We start from the raw sequence: 5,767 nt of genomic DNA on the forward strand, positions 1-5,767 counted from the left end.
TCGGTGCGGCCCGCTGCGGCCAGCTGGAGAGTGAGCTACGTGCCTGTACCGTGCTCCCGACGAACCGTCCCGGGGGGCTGGTGACGTCGCGCGATCGGCGCTTGATGCTGCGACCGGGAGGGAAGCTGCGCCCCGTCCGAGTCAGACTCGGTCGTTGCGGCCCACCCGAGCCCGCACGCCTCACGCGGAGGGGTCATACGCCCCGGCGGCCACGATAGACGTCCTCCCGCTTCGCGGTGGTCGGGAGGGCTTAGCGGATAGGTGCAGATGCGGGGGCGGCTTCCCGAGATAGCCGTCCCTAGGTTAGGCGAGGGTTTGAGAAACATCTTTCGCGGTAGACCGGCGCGGCCGGCGGACGCCCACGTGGCGTGCCGCGAGTCGGATCGCGCGCTCGGCCTCCGTTGATGGCCGCTAGGTGCGTGCGTGGAATCGGGGCGTCTCGGTCTCGCTGCCGTACGGCTCGCGCTAGGCCTGCGGGGGCGGCGTCGGAGCGCGCGCTCGCGCGGCGGCCGTAGCGCTAGAGGGCGACCCGCAAGTGGGGAGGAACCGTCCACCCAACGCCGGCGCTAGCCGGGGCCGGTGGGGGCCCTACCAAGGCGGGTCATGGTCGCATGTCGGTCGGTCCGGCCTCTGTTTACCGAGGCGGCCGGCACCTCCATCTGCCTTGGATGCCCCGAATCCGCAGACTTTCCTCCGGCCTCAGCTTAACGAGACGGCCGTTGCCTCCATCCTTGGATGTTAACATTCGCAGAGTTTCAGCTCCGGGCTAGGGCGGGTGAAGTCGTCTCGAACCACGTGCCTGAAGGCCGCCTCGCGCCGGATGCAGGCCCCGCTCTGTCGTGCGGTGTGACCGTCCAACGCGGGCATCGCTAGATTAGCCGTGGCCACGATCCTTCCACACCGCGAGCCTTTCGCCCTCGGCCGCTCAGTTCGCGGGCCGCTGATCCCGCTCCATCTCTCCGGCCTGTGTTTAAGGAGGCGGCCGCTCCTCCTTCCTTGGATGGACCATTCGCATATTTTTCGCCCGGCCTGTGTTTAAGGAGGCGGCCGGTAACTCCCTTTCTTGGATGAGACCCAACATTCGCATATTTTTCGCCCGGCCTGTGTTTAAGGAGGCGGCCGGTCCTCCCATTCTGCCAGTGTTCCTTGGACTTTGAATATTTCAAAGTCTTTCCGCCCAACATTCGCATATTTTTCGCCCGGCCTGTGTTTAAGGAGGCGGCCGGTCCTCCCATTCTGCCAGTGTTCCTTGGACTTTGAAAATTTCAAAGTCTTTCCGCTCCGGGCTAGGGCGGGTGAGGTCGTCTCGAACCACGTGCCTGAAGGCCGCCTCGCGCCAGATGCGGCCCCGCTCTGTCGTGCGGTGTGACCGTCCAACGCGGGCATCGCTAGATTAGCCGTGGCCACGATCCTTCCACACCGCGAGCCTTTCGCCCTCGGCCGGTGTCGGTCAACGTGTGGGTGGGGGGGAAGGACGGCTGCCGGGAGCAGACAGCCGTCCCCGGGTGGGGTGTACAGTCCTTCCACCGCGGCCGCCGGGAGCAGACGGCCGTCGAGCGATTCTGCCATTGTTCCTAGGACTTTGTACATTTTAAAGACCCTCCGCGCGGGCCGCTGATCCCGCTCGGTCGCTCCGGCCTGTGTTTAAGGAGGCGGCCGGTCCTCCCATTCTGCCAGTGTTCCTTGGACTTTGAATATTTCAAAGTCTTTTCGCTCCGGGCTAGGGCGGGTGAGGTCGTCTCGAACCACGTGCCTGAAGGCCGCCTCGCGCCGGATGCAGGCCCCGCTCTGTCGTGCGGTGTGACCGTCCAACGCGGGCATCGCTAGATTAGCCGTGGCCACGATCCTTCCACACCGCGAGCCTTTCGCCCTCGGCCGGTGTCGGTCAACGTGTGGGGTGGGGGGGAAGGACGGCTGCCGGGAGCAGACAGCCGTCCCCGGGTGGGGTGTACAGTCCCTTCACCGCGGCCGCCGGGAGCAGACGGCCGTCGAGCGATTCTGCCATTGTCCCTAGGACTTTGTACATTTCAAAGACCCTGCGCGCGGGCCGCTGATCCCGCTCGGTCGCTCCGGCCTGTGTTTAAGGAGGCGGCCGGTCCTCCCATTCTGCCAGTGTTCCTTGGACTTTGAAAAGTCTTTCCGCTCCGGGCTAGGGCGGGTGAGGTCGTCTCGAACCACGTGCCTGAAGGCCGCCTCGCGCCGGATGCAGGCCCCGCTCTGTCGTGCGGTGTGACCGTCCAACGCGGGCATCGCTAGATTAGCCGTGGCCACGATCCTTCCACACCGCGAGCCTTTCGCCCTCGGCTGATGTTCAACCAACGTGTGGGGAGGGGGTTATGGACGGCTGCCGGGAGCAGACAGCCGTCCCCGGGAGGGGAGACTTCACGGCGGCCGCCGGGAGCAGACGGCCGTCGAGAGATTCTGCCAGTGTTCCTTGGACTTTGACTATTTCAAAGTCTTTCCGCTCCGGGCTAGGGCGGGTGAGGTCGTCTCGAACCACGTGCCTGAAGGCCGCCTCGCGCCGGATGCAGGCCCCGCTCTGTCGTGCGGTGTGACCGTCCGACGCGGGCATCGCTAGATTAGCCGTGGCCACGATCCTTCCACACCGCGAGCCTTTCGCCCTCGGCCGGTGTTCGCTCAACGCGCGGGCCGCTGATCCCGCTCCATCTCTCCGGCCTGTGTTTAAGGAGGCGGCCGGTCCTCCCATTCTGCCAGTGTTCCTTGGACTTTGAAAATTTCAAAGTCTTTCCGCTCCGGGCTAGGGCGGGTGAGGTCGTCTCGAGCCACGTGCCTGAAGGCCGCCTCGCGCCGGATGCAGGCCCCGCTCTGTCGTGCGGTGTGACCGTCCAACGCGGGCATCGCTAGATTAGCCGTGGCCACGATCCTTCCACACCGCGAGCCTTTCGCCCTCGGCTGGTGTTCGTCCAACGTGTGGGGAGGGGGTTAAGGACGGCTGCCGGGAGCAGACAGCCGTCCCCGGGAGGGGAGACTTCACGGCGGCCGCCGGGAGCAGACGGCCGTCGAGAGATTCTGCCAGCGTTCCTTGTACTTTGAATATTTCACAGCCGTGCTCGCACTTAGGAAATTTTCGAGCGCTGTGGCACTTAGACATTTTTCGTCAAGCGTGGCACTTAGAAATTTTTCGTCAAGAGAGGCACTTAGACATTTTTCGTCAAGAGTGACACTTAGAAAATTTTTCACTCTCTTTGTGCCTTCCAGGGTGCTGTGCAACCCTGCGTGTTGTGTTCCCACCGAGCAAGGGGCGCTGCTGGCGGCCATGACCAAGCGCTCGGCACCGGGCCCTTTCATTTTGTGGGGTAAATTATGCGCCCCCCATGCTCGTTCTGACTATATTTTGCGAAAGGGGGGTAAATCGTTGATGAGTACGCTGACTAGGGGGACCATTTAGCGTACTCTGGCGCACCTGAAGACCAAAGTTGGTACTGCACCCTCCCCCTGGTACCCCAGCCCCTGGTACCTAAAGAGGGAGAGGCCGAATTTTCGCTTTTTGGGGCCGACCGAGGGAACCAGCCGAGGCGGACACTTTTCGGCTCAAGAGCCGTTGGCACTTAGAAAAAATTCGCACAAGTTGGCAGGGCTACCAGGGGAAGAGGCCGAATTTTCGCTTTTGAAGGCCGACCGCGGGAACCAGCCGAGGCGGACACTTTTCGGCTCAAGAGCCGTTGGCACTTAGAAAATATTTGCCAAACTTGGCTTGACTTCCAGGAGAAGAGGCCGAATTTTCACTTTTGGTGGCCGACCTGGGGAACCAGCCGAGGCGGACACTTTTCGGCTCAAGAGCCGTTGGCACTTAGAAAATATTTGCCAAACTTGGCTTGACTTCCAGGAGAAGAGGCCGAATTTTCACTTTTGGTGGCCGTTATGGGGAACCAGCCGAGGCGGACACTTTTCGGCTCAAGAGCCGTTGGCACTTAGAAAATATTTGCCAAACATGGCTTGACTTCCAGGAGAAGAGGCCGAATTTTCACTTTTGGTGGCCGTTATGGGGAACCAGCCGAGGCGGACACTTTACGCTGGTTGAGTCGTTGGCACTTAGAAAATATTTGCCAAACTTGGCTTGACTTCCAGGAGAAGAGGCCGAATTTTCACTTTTGGTGGCCGACCTGGGGAACCAGCCGAGGCGGACACTTTACGCTGGTTGAGTCGTTGGCACTTAGAAAATATCTGCCAAACTTGGCTTGACTTCCAGGAGAAGAGGCCGAATTTTCACTTTTGGTGACCGACCTGGGGAACCAGCCGAGGCGGACACTTTACGCTGGTTGAGTCGTTGGCACTTAGAAAATATTTGCCAAACTTGGCTTGACTTCCAGGAGAAGAGGCCGAATTTTCACTTTTGGTGGCCGACCTGGGGAACCAGCCGAGGCGGACACTTTACGCTGGTTGAGTCGTTGGCACTTAGAAAATATTCGCCAAACTTGGCAAGACTTCCAGGAGAAGAGGCCGAATTTTCACTTTTGGTGGCCGACCTGGGGAACCAGCCGAGGCGGACACTTTACGCTGGTTGAGTCGTTGGCACTTAGAAAATATTTGCCAAACTTGGCTTGACTTCCAGGAGAAGAGGCCGAATTTTCACTTTTCATGGCCGTTATGGGGAACCAGCCGAGGCGGACACTTTGCGCTGGTTGAGTCGTTGGCACTTAGAAAATATTTGCCAAACTTGGCTTGACTTCCAGGAGAAGAGGCCGAATTTTCACTTTTGGTGGCCGTTATGGGGAACCAGCCGAGGCGGACACTTTAGGCTGGTTGAGTCGTTGGCACTCAGAAAATATTCGCCAAACTTGGCCAGACTTCCAGGAGAAGAGGCCGAATTTTCACTTTTGGTGACCGACCTGGGGAACCAGCCGAGGCGGACACTTTACGCTGGTTGAGTCGTTGGCACTTAGAAAATATTTGCCAAACTTGGCTTGACTTCCAGGAGAAGAGGCCGAATTTTCACTTTTGGTGGCCGACCTGGGGAACCAGCCGAGGCGGACACTTTACGCTGGTTGAGTCGTTGGCACTTAGAAAATATTCGCCAAACTTGGCAAGACTTCCAGGAGAAGAGGCCGAATTTTCACTTTTGGTGGCCGACCTGGGGAACCAGCCGAGGCGGACACTTTACGCTGGTTGAGTCGTTGGCACTTAGAAAATATTTGCCAAACTTGGCTTGACTTCCAGGAGAAGAGGCCGAATTTTCACTTTTCATGGCCGTTATGGGGAACCAGCCGAGGCGGACACTTTGCGCTGGTTGAGTCGTTGGCACTTAGAAAATATTTGCCAAACTTGGCTTGACTTCCAGGAGAAGAGGCCGAATTTTCACTTTTGGTGGCCGTTATGGGGAACCAGCCGAGGCGGACACTTTAGGCTGGTTGAGTCGTTGGCACTCAGAAAATATTCGCCAAACTTGGCCAGACTTCCAGGAGAAGAGGCCGAATTTTCACTTGTGGTACCCGACCTGGGGAACCAGCCGAGGCGGACACTTTAGGCTGGTTGAGTCGTTGGCACTTAGAAAATATTCGCCAAACTTGGCCAGACTTCCAGGAGAAGAGGCCGAATTTTCACTTGTTCTGGCCGTTATGGGGAACCAGCCGAGGCGGACACTTTACGCTGGTTGAGTCGTTGGCACTTAGAAAATATTCGCCAAACTTGGCCAGACTTCCAGGAGAAGAGGCCGAATTTTCACTTGTTCTGGCCGTTATGGGGAACCAGCCGAGGCGGACACTTTACGGCTGTTGAGTCGTTGGCACTTAGAAAATATTCGCCAAAC

This window comes from Syngnathus floridae, unplaced genomic scaffold (assembly GCF_059516105.1).
Source record: "Syngnathus floridae isolate MCC-2025c unplaced genomic scaffold, RoL_Sflo_1.0 HiC_scaffold_177, whole genome shotgun sequence".
Lineage (NCBI taxonomy): Eukaryota > Metazoa > Chordata > Actinopteri > Syngnathiformes > Syngnathidae > Syngnathus > Syngnathus floridae.